General features: G+C 38.4%; 1 non-coding gene across 1 annotated transcript; it reads right to left on the bottom strand.

The window, feature by feature from the left end:
* Nucleotides 1-18,156: 18,156 nt before the first annotated feature.
* On the bottom strand, nt 18,157-18,262 carry LOC115223351. Its single transcript, XR_003882800.1, has one exon. It is a non-coding gene; the product is annotated as a U6 spliceosomal RNA (small nuclear RNA).
* Between the last annotated feature and the right edge of the window lie 1,361 nt (nt 18,263-19,623).

Below are 19,623 nucleotides of genomic sequence, written 5' to 3'. Positions count from 1 at the left end.
AACTTGTCCGACCGTCCCATAGGCTTTGCCTTTGAGAAACACTGATTTAACCTAAATTTGAGACACCAGCAAAAGAAGAAATAAAGATAGACTTTTTCTATTCCAAAGAAAAACGATTTTATTCACACAAATATGCAACAGAAGAGTTTAAAGTACCAGTAATGATAAGGCTGTTGACTGGGAGAACACAAACATGGTTTAAACAGTAAGCTTGGCCGGAAAGAAACGTGACTTTAAGTAGTACAAAACAACAAAATGGAAGGTGCAGTTATGTACAGGTTGACGGAAGAAAAGCAGGACAAATATGGCTTTATCCCTCGCATTCTCACACGGAATCGATTTTTGTAATTTTTTCAAGACTTATTCACGCCCTGATACCGTCGGTATCTACATATCAAAATTGAGCGCAATCGGATGGAGGATGCCCGAGATCTGAGAAGACATACACACAGGACAGACAGAACGGATTTTATATAAGATATATATATTTCTTTTTTGGCGGTTCATGTTTAATACATCTTTGAGACTAGCGGTACAGGCGAATGAAAAACTTTTTTCACTATTTTTCATTTGAGAAAATGAACGCGTGCACAATCATTGTCTTTATTGTTATTTGCCATATCGCTGAAAATATCCAGAATACTGTTATTGTATCTTTGTAAACGTCTTTTATCCTGTTGAATATTTACGTCATGCTGTGTAATTATTAAATTAGTGATTAAATTTGTCTTCGCTTTGTGTGTTTGTTTGTTTTTCTCTGCTGGTGTTTTAATTAACGTTCTCGACAGGCGTTGTCTCTTTGATTCGAAGTCGTCTTAGGTTGAATGTAAACAAGACTGTTACAAATGTCCAGCAAAGACAATACATGCTTTTCTACATGGTGTGGAAAGACGTTCAGAAATTTTCTTTGAAGAATATATTTAAAAGATGTTTTTTAAAACTTACGCTTGTGTTAAATATCTAAAAGAAAAAAAAAACAGCGAAGAAAATATACTTCCGTCCACTGCCAACACATATTAATAAAATCTCATTGAATTTTTGGTACAGAGCCAGCAATTTTGAGGGAGAAGGCAAATCAGTTACGTTGACTGTTACTGTATTTTATCGACCCTAAAAGATGAAACGCAAAGTTGACCTCGGTGGGATTTGAACAGAGAATATAAAGAGCCAGAAGAAATGCTGCTAGGCATTTTGTCTGGTGCGCTAACGATTCTGCCAGTTCGCCCCCTTAATAACCACATCGACACCAGTGTTTCACTGGTACTTAATCTATCTATCCTGAAAGGATGAAAGGCAAAGTCGACTTTCGCGGAATTTGAACTTAGGGAGCGACGGGCGAAATACCGCTAATTTTGTCACAAGAAATGCAATTTTGGGGGAGGGGACTAGTCGATTACATCGACCCCAGTGCTCAACTTGTACTTATTTAATAGATACCGAATGGATGAAAGGCAAAGTTGACCCCGGCGGAATTTGAACTTAGGACCTAAAGACGTATGAAAGCCGTTAAGCATTCTTCCTGGCACGTGTAAACGGTTTTTGGCACAGAGCCAGCAATTTTGAGGGGAAGGCAAATCGGTTACGTTGACTGTTACTGTATTTTATCGACCCTAAATCTGAGAGGCGGGAACAACTGGATATATTGACTGCAAACCTTGAGTGGTTTTTGTCTTGTTACGATAAAGAATTTAGAAATCTTTTTAAAATTTTTGATAAAGAAATTTTTTTTTATCGTAAACAAAAACAAAAGTTACATCGAACGACAAACACCGAGATAGTTCAAAGCTTATTGTTCTTAGACTATCATAGCAGTCGCTATCGTGAGTTTCTTCAGGTTAGCTGCCGTCGCTGCTGTCCATTGTTTGTGGCTTCTACTGGTTCTGCTGCTGTCCGCTGACTGTCGTGTTCTGTGTCCGGTCTACTGTCTGCGTGTTATTTCTTACAGTCGCTAAAATGCACTGAATATATATTTCTTTACTACACACAAGGGACTAAACACAGAGGGGACAAACAAGGACAGACAAACGGGTTAAGACGATTACGTCGACCCCAGTGCGTAACTGGTACTTAATTTATCGACCCCGAAAGAATGAAAGGCAAAGTCGACCTCGGCGGGATTTGAACTCAGAACGTAGCGGCAGACGAAATACCTATTTCTTTACTACCCACAAGGGGCTAACACAGAGGGGACAAACAAGGACAGACAAACGGGTTAAGACGATTACGTCGACCCCAGTGCGTAACTGGTACTTAATTTATCGACCCCGAAAGAATGAAAGGCAAAGTCGACCTCGGCGGGATTTGAACTCAGAACGTAGCGGCAGACGAAATACCTATTTCTTTACTACCCACAAGGGGCTAAACACAGAGGGGACAAACAAGGACAGACATAAGTATTAAGTCATTACATCGACCCCCAATGCGTAACTGGTACTTAATTTATCGACCCCGAAAGGATGAAAGGCAAAGTCGACCTCGGCGGGATTTGAACTCAGAACGTAACGGCAGACGAAATACGGCTACGCATTTCGCTTGGCGTGCTAACGTTTCTGCCAGCGACGACGGTCTTGGCCAGAAAAAGCGCACCAAAGATGAAACTGCTGTTAGATTTGATTCCACACTGTCTTGAATGGTCAGATTTTTTTTCGTGGCGATAGTAATATTTTCGCGAATCGCGATCGTAGTCTTGAGTTGCTTTTGTCTGCATAGGATAAAGTGATCTCGGGTTCAATTTCTGAATTTGCCAATTGTTAAATATGTCTACTATATTTTTTTATCGACCCCCACCCTTTAACAATTCCTAGAAGGAATTTGTGTGCTTAAACATTTCTTGGAAACTCGTGATCTATCCGGCTTCAGACCACTGATTTGAATGTCATTTAGCAAGAGTTACTTTTTCCAACGAAGCTCTCTACTATTTGTAGTAAAATGTTAGCTTTCAGGATCAGGATATTTTAGCAAGCTTTACCTATCTTGCGAAGACCTATCTTGGTATTTCTCTCATAATATATCTTTTTTCATCTCTTTGCAATCGATTGATTAAATACTAGTAAGATATTACGGCGTGTGGATCGATTACGCACTTTTCACTTGTAGAGAATAAAATAAATCATTATTTACCTTCAAAGATATTGCCAACAAATATACACTACATATTCGTGCGCATGTATACGCCATGACAAATATCTTTTTACATTTCTCTGTTTAAATATAATCAATACACATTTGAATATGAATTTTGTTCGTATGTATCGTTTTAGAAAAGTGACTAAGGAACCAATTTTAGTTATCGGGGAACTGGCTTCACTTATTTACAACGCTATATCTGACAACGGCGTTGGATGAAAGAGATATTTCGGTTTATTTCTTTTATAAATTTCCATTGTGAATTTTTTTAAAAAATGGAAGAATTTTATATCGAGGAAAATGTTTGAAAATTAAATATGTATATGTGATAGGAAGTTCATTTCGTAGTTACATCTAGGCTGCAGTTACAAAGCTAATGTCTCAATTGTTAGAAAATATGCTTTTCAATTTTGCATTGATATTTTTTGAAAAAATATTTCATGTCAATAATACTGTTTGATTCACGACGAACAAAAATTTTTTAACATTATTTTGTAAGTTGTATATTGACCAAAATTATATCAAGCAAAATTTGAAATAAAAAAATTAGGAAATAAAATGAAATAAAAGTACGTTTGCAGTTATTTAATTTCCTGCGATTTCCAAATAAGTTGTTTACAGTGTATATATTAAAAGATTCACACAACAGTCGTCTGCAAGTTCAGGAGGGTGGAGCAGACGGTAAATAATAACAACAATAATAATAATAATAATAATAATAATAATAATAATGGCTTTGTTTAGTAAGAAAACAATAATCTGTTTTGTCATTTAAACCAAATCATTATTTTTAATGAACTGAAACGAATGCAGTCGGCTTAGTTGAAAACTACAAATAATTTTAATTACAGAGATGGATGTGAATAGATTAAGCCTGGAGATCAAAACACTTTTTACTCTCTCAATGCAAAATTGCCGAATTCGTTTAAATACTTTTTTTTTTAAACAGATGTAAAATTTATTGCAGTCAGTTTATATACATAATTCAATAAAAATATTTGTGTTCTTTATTCAATAAGATAAAATAAAACAAAGACTATAGTATATGATGTTTTGACGCATAAAGATGATTTTATTGTATAGTCAAACAGTAAATAATGCTAGAAAGTGTTTATAAATAACAGCATTGAAAATGTGCTAAACATATGTATAAGAGCAATGTATGTGCTCATTGAAACACCCACTCGTAAATGGAATCTTAATATATGTATACGAATAGAAATCTTGCAGTATAACAGCTGATGTATCTATGCATGAGGCATAGAAGGCGCGTGGCTCAGTGGTTAGAGCGTCGAGCTTACGATCGTGAGGTTGTGAGCTCGAATCCCGGACCGGGCTGCGTGTTGTGTTCTTGAGCAAGACACTTTATTTCACGTTGCTCCAGTTCACTCAGCTGTAGAAATGAGTTGCGACGTCACAGGTGCCAAGCTGTATCGGCCCCTTTGCCTTTCCCTTGGACAACATCGGTGACGTGGAGAGGGGAGGCCGGTATGCATGGGCGACTGCTGGTCTTCCATGAAACAACCTTGCCCAGACTTGTGCCTCGGAGAGTAACTCTCTAGGTGCAAACTCATGGTCAGTGTCTGACCGAAGGGGGTCACTACTATCTATGCATTAAACATTATAATGAAAAGGCTATTCACTTCCTGACGTCAATAATACTCAATGAATTTAACCAGCGTCCAGAAATCTTCCTCGTACGATAGTGCAGAGGAGGTGGGCATGGGGGGATGGCGAATCTAAAAAAGTAATAGGTTATTAATATCACCGAGTCTCTTTTGCTCTAAGTTAATTTCCTACGATTTCCATTGAGAGCTAACAATTGTTGAAGCACTCCATCACCATTTTTTTTACAACATTTTAACTTTTTCTCCTTTACTTCGAGAGAGAATATGCAATGAGAATTTTGGGAAAAGAAAATGAAACATTGAAAGGTATTGGTTTCGAATGTGAGAAAGAATCGAAATTAGGTTATGTTATTTGGTTTTGTTTTTCTTTCTGAAAATGGTTCAACAGAGAAGGCAGAAATATTCCAAAGATTTAGAATTTTTTGAGACGATTTATAGCGTGTTATATATATATATATATATATATATATATATATATATATATATATAAGCAAAAAAGCTAATTCTAAAATCTAAGAGATAGGCATAGTAGTTGTATAAGCAAGTGATGTCCATAGCCACTTCAATATGGCTGTTCCGTTCGAACGGACTGTACTACGATTTTTTAACCCCAAGATGACATTTCCTCTAGCTGAATAACGATGCACAATTGCATCCGATGTGTTGCGAACAGGAGAGCGAACCCCTACCGCCTTCTAGTGACGTTGCCTTGTTCTAATCTGAACGCCATTTTCGTACACCGGTGTAGTGAAAGTCATCAGCAGAACATAAATTTTAATCAAGTCGTCGGACGCAAGCAATCAATCCTGACCGGTTGGCATTTCACAAAAACCCAAAATATACTTAGTAGGTGTCTCATTAATACACCTCTTTCTCAATATTCAATTTGTCATAAATGAGCTGAAGAAGCCAAGCACACGGGTTGGCCTGTTCACTACCTGTAGCCAAAAGGTACGCACATGCTTTAAACAGTTACCATTGTTTGGTTATTTTTTTCTTGCTTTTTTTCTTTCTCACTCTTTGATAACTAGTTCTCTTTACTCTTTTACTTGTTTCAGTCATTTGACTGCGGCCATGCTGGAGCACCGCTTTTAGTCGAGCAAATCGACCCCGGGACTTATTCTTTGTAAGCCCAGTACTTATTCTATCGGTCTCTTTTTGCCGAACCGCTAAGTTACGGGGACGTAAACGGTTGTCAAGCAATGTTAGGGGGACAAACACACACACACACACACACACACACACACACACACACGACAGGCTTCTTTCAGTTTCCGTCTACCAAATCCACTCACAAGGCATTGGTCGGCCCGGGGCTATAGCAGAAGACACTTGCCCAAGATGCCACGCAGTGGGACTGAACCCGGAACCATGTGGTTGGGTAGCAAGCTACTTACCACACAGCCACTCCTGCGCACTTCTACTTCTTCCTTCTTTTCGGGATACAAATTTGTGTAAATTGTTTCTGTGTTAATATTTTGTCCACCACATTTTTAATAACTCTTAAAACTTCTTACGTTGTCCAACTGTCCGCCTCTTGTTCCCCTTATTTCATTTCTGTTATTTTACCTGTGTGTGTATATAAAAAGTATGTATACGTGCTTGTATATATACGTGCGTGTGTGTATTTTACCGATGCAAATTACATATATTGTTTAAGATCCACGAGTCTTAAAGCCTTAAGATTAATTATCTAGCAATGGTTCCTTTTTCAACTCTGGCTGGTTGTTTAACCATCGAGAATTTCCACATCCATGGTGCATCGATATCGCTTGGATGATGCTCGTCAGGGCTGTTGCTGGATTCTCTTCGACTTACATTAGGTTCTAAAGACTCAAGAATCTTTCGTTTGTTTCAGTCGTTGGATCGAGGCCATGCTCGAGTGCCGCTTTGAAGGGTTCAGTTGAACGATTTTGTTTGAAGTCTGATGCGTATTCCATCGGTTACTTTTGCCGAACAGCTAAGTTACGGAGGTGTAAACAAATCACCACTAGTTGTCAAGCGGCAGAGAGCTGGCAGAAACGTTAGCACGCCGGGCGAAATGCTTTGCGATATTTCGTCTGTCGTTACGTTGTGAGTTCAAATTCCGCCGAGGTCGACTTTGCCTTTCATCCTTTCGAGGTCGATAAATTAAGTACCAGTTACGCACTGGGGTCGATATAATCGACTTAATACCTATGTCTGTCCTTGTTTGTCCCCTCTATGTTTAGCTCCTTGTGGGTAATAAAGAAATAGGTAGTAGTGTGTGTGAGGGGAGAGCAAACACACACACACAACACACACGTGTAAATATATACATCCAACGGGTTTCTACACAGTTTCCACCACAAGGCATTGGTCAGCCTGGGGAGATATAGTAGACACTTGCCCAAGGTGCTGCGTCGTTGGATTGAACCCAAAGCTATGTGATTGCAAAGCGAGCTTAACCACACGGCCACAGCAGCCACTGTCAGATGCCATTGTTTCAAGCCATGATATAAAGACATATTGCTTTATTCTTCATCTTGCAAAGCATAAACAGTAAAAAGATTTACAGAGAAAAACAACTTTAAAACATTACAAACTATTTTATCACTTTCTCCGTCTCTTCCGTATGAAATGTTAGTACTATAAAGACACTCTAATAAATATATTCATATTTTTCACTCGTTGATATCTTTAGAGAATATCTGCTATAAGATTAGCTGTCTGTCATAAACGTAATTTTCTCAATTTTAATACGAAGAAAAATCTCCAATGCTTTTGTTATTTCCGTTTCCATATATCATCATATTTGATTTAATAATACAACAATTGGCGACAATGTACCAGTTACATTTCGTTTCCGATCTCTAACACAATTTCCTTCGACATTACCTTCAGGTGTTAGAAGTTGATTAGATTGAAAAATGACACATTGTATACAAAATTAATTGAAATATAACAAAACATTAAATGATTTCTTAATGAATTACTCGAATTAAGGTTTGGAAATTGACAGTTACATTCGTAACACATTGAAACGAAAGCTGCTTTTGCTTCGATTCTTAAATCGTCATATCAATCAAACATTTTCTATTTTACTGATTACTACGAATTTTGTGGAGGCGCAATGGCCCAGTGGTTAGGGCAGCGGACTCGCGGTCGTAGGATCGCGGTTTCGATTCCCAGACCTGGCGTTGTGAGTGTTTATTGAGCGAAAACACCTAAAGCTCCACGAGGCTCCGGCAGGGGATGGTGGTGATCCCTGCTGTACTCTTTCACCACAACTTTCTCTCACTCTTACTTCCTGTTTCTGTTGTACCTGTATTTCAAAGGGCCGGCCTTGTCACTCTCTGTGTCACGCTGAATCTCCCCGAGAACTACGTTAAGGGTACACGTGTCTGTGGAGTGCTCAGCCACTTACACGTTAATTTCACGAGCAGGCTGTTCCGTTGATCGGATCAACCGGAACCCTCGTCGTCGTAACCGACGGAGTGCTTCCATCCACTACGAATTTTAGTGAAGAATCACGTGACTAAATACTCCCTAAGTTTTTTTATTTCTTTTTTAGTTATTTACTGTTTTATGGGGTAAACTGGCAGAGCTGTTAGAGCATCGGATAGAAAGCCTCGCGATGTCTATTCTGGCTCTCTACGTTCTGAATCCAATTCCTGACATGGGAAACTTTGTCTTTCATCCATTCAAGATCAAGTAAAAAGCATGAATATGAGACAGTGGAATGGCAATACGGAAACAATGTGCAACAAAATGCCTCACGGTATTCGTTCTGAGGTCAAATCCCACCAAGATCAACTTTACCTTTTTGTTCTTTCGAAATCGATGAAAATAAAAAAAGTAGCATCTGGGGCGATGGATTAGCAGAACAATCATTTTTCTGCGGAATACGAGTTCAGATAAAAATTTACAGCCAAATAAGCTAGGTCGACCCATACACCGAGACGTCTTTGGAGGATCAAACCGCCATGTTAAATGCAACATGATTGGGAAAGACAGTAGCGATGTTTGAATCTTTACATACTCCGTCCACTTGTATGCTGGAAGACACGGTAAAAGAATCTTGAACCAGATGACTTGAAGTATTTGTTTTCAGTTTTCTACGTTCTAAGTTCAAATTTTGCCAAGGTACCTAAGGAGACATCATCAACAACCTGCGGTATTAGCAGGGTGAGGAAGGCAAATCCTCGAGATAAAGGCAAACCACCAAATAAAATGGTGTTGAATGGAGTCAAGAAAGAGAGATTTCCTCCAGGTGGAGTAACATGCATCCTGGTGAATGAACGAGTACGTAAATGAAACTAAAGAAAATAGTTTTCACGGCTTTGGTTATTTCATTCTTATACTAGAAGGAAAAATGCGGGTGCAGAGTGCTAGAATATTCTGAAGTGTTGAATCTGGACAAATAAAGGCAAGAAGTGGTTAAGCCTGGAAAAGTACAGGACAAGAAAAAAGGGACTTGAAATATTGCTACTAAAGTTAGAATTTGCTAAATAAATTTCTGAAATTGTTCATAAAATACTATGAATATTTTTTTATATTTTATTTTTATTTTTTTTTTTTTAGAAATTTTAAAACTTTAAGTTAATATTTTTGGTTTAAGAATTTCTTTGTACGAGGGGCGTTCAATAAGTAATGCCTCTGACCCACTTCCCATAGCAGTAGAGTAACGAAACTTGGCACAGTTATTAGTCTTTTTTTACATAGGAACCACCCAGAGTTACACATTTCTCCTATCGTTTGATGCAGCTATGGAGACCGTTTTTGTAGAAGACCCCAGCTTGGTCCTCCAACCACGACGTGACTTCAGAAATCAAGGGTGCATCATCTGGGAAACGCTTTCCTTTCAAAAACAACTTCATAGATGGGAAGAGGTGAAAATCAGAGGGGGAGGAGTTCATAGCCGCACGCCTGTGCTTCTGATCTGGCGACACGCGAGTTGTGGACCGGAGCGTTGTCCTGCAGGAGGAGGATGCCTTTGCTGATCTTGCCCCGCCTCTTGATTTTGATAGCTTCTCTTAATTTCCTCAAAAATGAAGCATAATAGGCTCCTGTAATTGTGGTACCCTTTGCCAAGAAATCTGTCATCACTACTCCGTCCTGGTCCCAGAAGACTGAGCATGACCTTGCCAGCGGAGGGCTGCACCCTTGCCTTCTTTGGAGGAGGTGAGTCACGGTGCTTCCACTGCATTGACTGGACTTTGCTCTCTGGATCATAGTGATGGACTCAGGTTTCATCCTGTGTAATCAGTCTTTTGAAAAGTTTTGACTCAGCTTCTTGGCACATCTCCAAATTCATCATCGAGCACTCGACGCGTTCTTGCTTCTGGAAAGGTGTGAGCAGCCTGGGAATCCATCTGGCAGACACGTTTTGCATATGCAAATGATCATGAATGATAGTTTCCACAGACTTGGTACTAATCTTGACCTCATGGGCTATTTGGCGAATAGTTATGCGTCGATCTTCCAGAATGGCAGCCTCAACTTGACGGACAGATGCCTCATCAATGGCAGAAGGGGGGCGACCAAATCTGGGAGCTGTTTCCACAGAGTTCCGACCATGTTTGAATTCACGATACCAGCGTTTTACAAGGTCATATGATGGGGCATCATCACCATAAGTTACTTTCATTTTATCAAAAGTCTCCCGTGGTGTGCGTCCTTTCAAATACAAAAACCGGATCACTGCTCGACACTCAACAGGCTCTATTTCACACTTGACTCAGTTAAAACACCTGTAAATCAGAAACCACAATGAGTTCAGAGCTGTAATTTGTTACATAATCTATAGAGATATAGATAATTGCATTTGCAAAATTTCAGCTAGATCAAACAACTGAAAGTGGGTCAGGGGCATTACTTATTGAACGCCCCCCGTATTAAGCTAAATCACTTCTGTCCTATGTTTAGTATCGTATTATGTTTTTAATTTTATTTTCTTTAAAAAAATCTCATCATTCAAAAACTTTAAATCACAGATATTGTGTTAACCTCATATACAATATATGTAATTAAAAAAATAAGAGTAAAAAAAAACATTTTAAAAGAACTAATTTTCTTAAAGTTTGTATTATCAGATAACAAAGTCTTTTCTATTTGCAATCAGACGAATATTTAAAGAGATGGAAGCTAATGAACAAATTGAGTGCAAAATATAGAAATGAATCTTTAGCGTTTTCTTTTTGAAAGAACACTTAGGGGTTGTAAAACATTATCAATTTTGCTTAAATTGCTATTATGTGATTTTTTAAATATAGAAAGCACTAAATTTGTAATATTAAATTTTTAATGTGCAAACTTGGTGGCAGTTAGTCTTTTCACGAAAATTGAAAATAGCTTCTTGAGTATTTTGATTTAAACTATCTTAGTTTTAAAATCCAACTCAAGCAGCAGTATACTAAGTAATTTTCTTCTATACTTTACCCGGCTTAATCACTATTTACCTGTATCTCCAGATTCAATACTTAAGAATATTCTAACACTCTGCGTCCACATTTTTCACTGAAGTCCACTTTTGTTTTTTTACCTGACGACGCTTATATCTTTATATATAAGAGAGAGGTTGTGTGTCTGTCTCCTACGATTTAGATTCCTAACTACTCCCACATTTTTCGGTGCAGTTTAACCAAAACCGGGTATCTTATAGTCGTGATTCATATCGAGCCCTTCTGGGTATTAGCGCGCGTCTACGATGAGTCTACGAGTTAAAAAAAAATTACCATCATTTTTTTCCATTTTAATGCATTTTTCGCTATTATATATGGGAAGTAACTCTCTAAAAATGTCTACGATGAGTCAACCATTAAAAAAAATTTACCATAATTTTTTTCCATTTTTAATGCATTTTTTTTGCTATTTTTGGGCTATAACTCTCTAAAAATGTTTATATAGTTATTTCTCTTACAAACCCGAGCAACGCCGGGGAATACTGCTAGTTATAATTAATTATATTTACCATTATGTTCTTCATTCCATTTATAGCAAAAAAAAAATGAGGACAGAAATGTTTTAACTTAAAACAAAGGAATTTTTAAACCAAATCTGTTAACTTCAGTTTTCGAAAAAATTGCTATAAATACAAAACAAAAGAAGAAAATGTACACACATTATTGGAACAATCTCAGAAATTAATTTTCCCAAACACTTGTGCTTCATTTTTCAGTTTTTGTTTGGAAGCTAGTCACACACCTGATCAGTATCGTACTGTTTTCTCCAATAGACAATAAGTCAACATTTGCCTGCCAGTAAAGAATTGTAACCATTGACCATTTTTACCAAACGGTCTTCCTTGAGGCTAATGAAACTTTTAAAAACCTTCACCATTTCTTCTTAATTTTGTACTTTCAGCAACAGTGAAGAAATTGAATTTTCCTTCAGCCTTAGGGAAGCCATATATATATTTTTTACCCCATTGTTTTCCTTTTCCATAAATTCTCCAAGTTTTGAAAACGACTGACCAAATTCTAAAGAGTGAGGCTAGAAACTGAACATGGCGATCTACAAGTAATATAGTGCTCTATAATGTTTGGAATTTTTTCTGGAGAATCTGTCATAAATATGTGTTTGATCCACCCAAATTTTCATATGAACATGCAGAGCTTCTCTTTGTTGATACTCTATTTTCCAAAAAATAATTGTGCTGTTGCCAAAAATTGGATTGCTTTCTGCCAAAACCACTTTATTCCTCAGAGCTTGTAATCGGTGGTGAAAATGTTCATTAACGGCAACGACTTCATTGACACACAAAGTGCTTGTTTTGACAGTTTGAATACCTTTTTATAAACAAACTTTGAAGCGCCGAGTGAGTTGGTATTTACAGAAAATAAAGGAATTCTCGAACGTAGAATAACGGTAAAAATAGCTTAGAAGATCGGCTATATACCCTTAGAAGACGGAAAGTGGCCAGCAGGCTGCTAAAGAGAATCGAACTCTGAGCATCTAAAAATTCGGCTTAGCAACCACTGACATCAAATAGCGTCTTTTATAACTAAAGGACCTGGGTATCTTGGTGGATTCCTCCTTTTCGCCTTCGGCCCAGTGCGTCCATGCTGCCAACAAAGCGCGCGGAATTCTGTTTTTGATTCGACGGTCATTCGGAATGCTCACAGCAGCCATTTCCCTGCCACTCTATGTCACGCTGGTGAGACCCATATTGGAGTATGGGATTCAAGCCTCTTCTCCTTATCTCTCAAAGACATACAGCATCTCGAAAGAGTCCAGAGGCTGGCTACCCGCATGGTTCATGGTCTCAAAAATTTGTCCTACGAAGAAAGGCTGAGGACGCTCGACCTTTATTCTCTTGAAAAACGCGCGCCGCCGTGGTGATCTCATTCTCGCCCACAACATCATAAGCGGGAAGTGTAACCTCTCGAAAGAGCTGTTCTTCACTCCTGCTCCGGAGCGTCGGCTGCGGGGTCATTCCGAAAAGCTCTACCTGCGACGATTTCATCTCAATCGAAGGAGAGGAGCTTTCTCCGTCCGGGTTGCGGATCCGTGGAACAAGCTGCCAGACGAGATGGTGAAGATGCCGACGACCGCTTTGTTCAAAGCCTCCCTGGACCTCAAGTGGCCTGAACTCTTTACATGAACACCACCCTGTATTTAACTCCATGTCCCCTACATGGCCTTGCTTTTGCTTTTGAGCCAAATTAACTAACTAACTAACTAGCTCATCATCATCAAGATCCCTTAAATGATGCAGCCAGTCATTGAGTTCCACTCTAAGCGCTTTAGTAGACAACTGTCGCCACTGGTCCCAGTTCTCTATCATGCGTAGCAGGTTCGTTATGTTGTGGCCTATTCAGTCCTTGTTGTCAAACCAGGTTTTTCTCCGTCTGTCCCCTCTTTCGCCCTCCTTCAAATGTGCTCTGAAGAATAGATTCTTGACAGGGAGCCGTGGCGAGATACATAACCGTACCAGGCAGGCTTTCGTCTTTTTAACCAGCACAAGAAATGGTTCCTGTCTACCAGCATATTTGTTGATTTCCTGCCAGACAAAGCTGTTAATTTTGTCGTCAATGTACAGGATGTGTAACAGCCTTCTGAAGCATTTGCGTTCAGATGTCTGGACTCTTCGCTCTGTCAGCTGTTAGAGTCCAGCTCTCACACCTCTACAGAAGGATGGAAGTCACCCAGGACTTGTACACTCTGAGTCTTGTTGGAAGCCTAATGGAGTTCTTTTTCCTTGTGCTGTTCTGCTTCGTTATGGCAGCAGAGGCTAAGCTGAGTCTTATCTCCCTTTGAGACTTGCCGCTCTTGGTCAAAGTGGACCCGAGGTACCTGAAGGTGTCCACCAAGTCTTTGTCCGTTTAGCATGATGTTCATGGTTTGGATATAATTAACCAAGATCTTGGGTTGATCTCTATCCTGTATGCTCTTGATACTTTATCTAGTCTAGTGGCAAGCTCCTGTAATTCTGCTTCACTGCTTCCCAGCATGTCAACATCATCAGCAAAAAACACAAGTTGGAAATGGGCCATCCTTCAATGGAAACCAAGGGGTGGAGGTCTTGAAGTGCCTCCTGTATAATATTCCGCGCGAATATGTTAAAAAGCACTAGAGAGAGGAGATATCTTTGAGGAACCTCCACTGTTGCCTTGAAGAATTCTCCGATCTTGAAGAATTCTCAGAACTGCACTGTATGAGTTTTCATACAATGTTTGGAGTACTTCGATAAGGTTGTTGACGAAGTTGTAAATCCTCATCGCCTGCTACAACCTGTCGTGCCAAACACGGTCGAAGGCCTTTTTGAAGTCGATGAGGTGATGGAAGGACGAAAGTACATTCGCGATATCTTAGGGTTGGCTGTCAGGTGGACTGGATTTGGCGACGAAACCATGGATGAAGGTTGTGAACTGTGGAACAGTGGAGATAACGCCAAGCATGGACATGGAGAGGGCTTCAATGTTAACAAAACCAGAGTAGATTCACTCATCGTCTGTAAACCAGTATCCAGTAGACTCATCACCATATGCTGTGGAATTCTATGAGGACCTGGAGTGAATCGCCAAGGCAGCTCCTTAAAGAGATGACGGGTGTCGACTACCTACTGAACATTTCGTCTGCTCAGTCAGGAGCAGATTTTGCGTTGTGAAAACGCAACTAGGGGTTTATATGGGTTAATACTTTGCAATTTTGATACAAACCCAGTAGTTTTGGGATAGGGGCTAGTCGACCAAATTGATCCCTATACGTGACTGGTACCTGATTTTATTGACCCCGGAGGAATAAAAGGTAAAGTTGATCTCGTTGGAATTTGAACTCGGAGTGTAAGGCCTTTGTTTTTTTCCCTCTTATATAACGACGCGGCCACCTCAGTGCATTAGTTATTCTTAATAATGTCATATTGTCTTCTGCACAAAATCTCTAGCGATTTTTATTATAAGAATTATAATGAAATAACTGGTATGTTATTTAATATTGCAGTGAAGATTTGAGATGCCAAATGTTAAATCTAAGATAATTTAAATGTTTGTCCAGGTCTGTAATCTTCACTAGGCTTCAGCATCGAGGCTGAGATTACTTTTCAATATCACTAGTTTCAAATTAAGATGTTACAATATAAAAACTATAAAGATCCAAAGATCTTCCGCCATTTTTTCTGACTCTAAAGATATAAATTATTTTGTTAAGTGAAGAATTATAATGCGATATCACCAATGGAAACTGCAAGTTTTCTTAATATATCATCTTCAATATATTATCCTAGGAAACATTGTATTTGACAAGAATCCAAATTACAAAATTATTAAATTCAGAACAAAGTAGGGCAGCTCACTTCAAACAATTTTGTTCTTGACTTGAAATAAATCAGAAATTTGCATTTTTGTTAAAATATTGGAACTGCATTAACAGGCATTTAATCACAAGTTCTTATTTAAATCTACTTTTGTCGTAAACATTTTCAAGAAAATTTTTTCTTTACTCTCAATTAGATGCATTGATCATGGCTAATGCAGGTTACTATTCAATCATCTTCACAGTTAATTAAAAATGTCGAAGGGAATTATATCGATCATCCAAGATAAAGAAATATTAATTAGTTTTGTCTTACATAAATTGCAAAGTTAAACGATCGATAAATTATATAACACATAAGAGACATCGATGTTGCTTTTAACGGCTCGTTTATTATTTTAATTTCATCAACTGAAAATGTTCTGTTTTCATCATTCGAATGGCTTTTGGTTTTTTTCGAAAGGAGTCGTAGCAATATTAAGTTTTAATTAGAACTCGTTGATTCACTCACAGCATTTCTTTGAAGGTATTAAGGTTTTTCAAGTGGAGAATAAACTAACCACTAATATCAAGCTAGTTGAATTGGTGTAGTCTGTATCGAAATTGCTTCAAGAAGATTGTCAGATTGTCTGGATTCTTGACTATTTAACGTTTTATTCTTTCTTCGAGTTTAGTGTTGTAACAATTTTGGTTAACACTGTTTCTGTTTCATGTGTGTGTGTGCGTGTGTGTGTGTGTGTGTGTGTGGTTGAAGAACGCAAAACCTCATACTTCCAATGATCTAGTGACATAATTTTCACACACATGACTTTTCACACACGATTAGAGAAAGTGGATTTTCTCCCTCGACTATTTCCTCATCGGAAGAGCTTCTCATGTCCGAATGCACCAGAAGGTGTCAAATATGACATATATATATATATATATATATATATATATATATATATATATTAAATTAGAGATAAAAACCACTATTAGGCAAATCAAACAATGAAAAACTTAAGCCAATACATAAAATTAATTAATTTATATAATTTTAAATACATCAAAAGTATATATATATATATATATATAAATATATATATATATAAATATATATATATATAAATATATATATATATATGTGCAATGTTTTTCAACTGATTCCAACACGATATTCTTAGTGCTCCATTCAAGGCGGCGAGCTGGCAGAATAGTTAGCACGCCGAACAAAATACTTAGCGGCATTTCATCTGTCTTTACGATCTGGGTTCTAATTCCGCCGGGATCGACTTCGCCTTTCATCTTTATGGAATCGATTAATTATGTACCAGTCGAGCGCCGGGGTCGATGAAATCGACTATCCCACTCCAATCAAATTCCAGGCCTTGTTCCTATTGTAAAAAAGTATTATTAATATCTCAGTTAATAAACACACTCGCACTTTCAATTCATGTTCATTTTTTTTTTTTAGTTTATGGGAAATTTCAAATTTCGGATGAATTTTTAATTTTTTTTGTTTTTGTTTTTGCTTTTGCGATGGAAATTATCTTCCTATGTAGAAATCGATTCATTTCTGTTATTGCTTCAGAATGTTTCCTTTCTGTTGTAATAACAAAGATGCATTCAATCCTGAGAAGGCAAGACAACTTTCATTGAAAAATGAAGGATGGAAAATTTGTAATCTAACGCACACAACACACACACACACACACACACACACACAGATACATGCACAAAGGTGACTTCTAGGCCCTGCAAACTCACTCTTCATTTCCAATACAAACACCAGTAAAAATGGAAAGCACATGAGGAACTTCGTGAAGCAATAACTCTTTGCTGCAACAAAATCAAGGTTTCTGAACCACAGGGGTTGTTTCCGGGCGTATCGTATACAGCAACCTTGTTCACCTTGACAACGTTTCGGTAGAAAGAACTGGATTAATTAGAGTAACCTTTATGTAATGCAAGGACGGTGCAAGTGAAGAGTCTCCAACCACGGGATTCCTTCAGGATGACATCTTCGCCCCCTTTTTTTCCTTGACTTTCATGGACTACATCTTAACGCAAATTAATGATCCTATCCGGAGCAACGGCCTCATCATTAAGCAGAAACAAACATGACATTAACAGAGTGTGTTCCTCTCTAAACTTGACAATGTGGCTGATGATTTTTCCTTCAAACGTGTGAAGTGCAAGACCTCTTTTACTTGTTTCAGTCATTTGACTGCAGTCATGCTGGAGCACCGCCTTTAGTCGAGCAAATCGACCCCAGGACTTATTCTTTGGAAGCCTAGTACTTATTCAATCGGTCTCTTTTGCCGAACCGCTAAGTTACGGGGACGTAAACACACCAGCATCGGTTGTCAAGCGATGTAGGGAAGACACACACAAACACACACATATATATATATATATATATATATATATATATATATGTATATGTATATATATATATGTATATATATATATGTATATATATATATGTATATATATATATGTATATATACATACATACACATATATATACATACACATATATACGACGAGCTTCTTTCAGTTTCCGTCTACCAAATCCACTCACAAGGCTTTGGTCGGCCCGGGGCTATAGTAGAAGACACTTGCCCAAGGTGCCACGCAGTGGGACTGAACCCAGAACCATGTAGTTGGTAAGCAAGCTACTTACCACACAGCCACTCCTGCGCCTATAAAAAATATGGAACGTTTCCGAATTTGCGTGTCACCCTTACGTAGAGGGCATGCTAACCTTCACTGTATCGTTCCAAGTTTAGAATATGTACCGCCGTAGCTGTTAACATCCTTTGAGGAGGCAGCAGCCAAAGTCGATCTATTTCTCAACGCAGACAACACTAAGTACATATCAAGACTATATCACACACACTATATGACTACTTGTACGTGTCTGTATCTGACTGTGTGTACATATGTGAATTTGTGCACGCACGCACACATATGCAATGGGCTTTCACGCAGATTCTGGTCAACCCGAGGCTTATAGCTGAACACGCTTCTCCATGGTGTCGCACCATGGTAGCGAAGCAAAGGCGGCGAGCTGGCAGAAACGTTAGCATGCCGGACGAAATGCATAGCCGTATTTCGTCTGCCGTTACGTTCTGAGTTCAAATTCCGCCGAGGTCGATTTTGCCTTTCGTCCTTTCAGGGTCGATAAATTAAGTACCTGTAACGCTCTGGGTTCGATGTAATCGACTTAATCCGTTTGTCTGTCCTTGTTTGTCCCCTCTGTGTTTAGCCCCTTGTGGGTAGTAAAGAAATAGGTATTTTGTCTGCCGTTACGTTCTGAGTTCAAATTCCGCCGAGGTCGACTTTGCCTTTCATCCTTTCGGGGTCGATAAATTAAGTACCTGTAACGCTCTGGGGTCGATGTAATCGACTTAATCCGTTTGTCTGTCCTTGTTTGTCCCTTCTGTGTTTAGCCGCTTGTGGGTAGTAAAGAAATATATATGGTAGCGAAGCAAAACTTTTTAAACCAATCATCTATACCCATACATACACACACACTCTATGTATGTATGTGTGTGTGTGTGTGTGAAGTTAAATGAGAGATTTTTACTCTAAAATTAACCAATTTAATTAGTTTTCTCTTCGCAGTACATTACACACTAATTTAGTTGCAAAATGAATTATTCTCTGCACACTCCTCGAATTAATTTTCCTTCCCAAATAATTATAAATATTTGTATTGAAATTACATTTGTGTAGCCATGTACTACAATAATATTACCATCCAATAACGTCAACAGTTAATTCTTTCTCCCCCGATTATTGAAATTTCATTGACATCTCATAATTCATATCAATGTAGATACGCTGTGGCACCGCTGCTATCCATCACACACACACACCTTGTTTTAGTCATTAAATTATGCCCATACTGGGGCACCGCCTTGAAGAGCTTAAAACAAATCAACCCTGGTACTTATCTTTTTTAAGTCTAGTACGTATTATAAGTCTCATTGGCAGAAACTGTTATAGGGACGAAAACAAACCAGTATCGGTGAGGAGACATATACAGACATACCTACTCGATGGGTTTCCACAGTTTTCGTCAACCAAATTCACTCGGAAGGCATTGATTGGTCTGGGCCTATAACAGAAGATATTGCCCGAGTTTCTGCGCAGTGGAACTAAACCCCAA

This window comes from Octopus sinensis, linkage group LG22 (assembly GCF_006345805.1).
Source record: "Octopus sinensis linkage group LG22, ASM634580v1, whole genome shotgun sequence".
Taxonomy (NCBI): Eukaryota; Metazoa; Mollusca; class Cephalopoda; order Octopoda; family Octopodidae; genus Octopus; species Octopus sinensis.
Note: the sequence above shows the minus strand (reverse complement) of the source record. Positions and strands in the feature narration are given on the sequence as shown.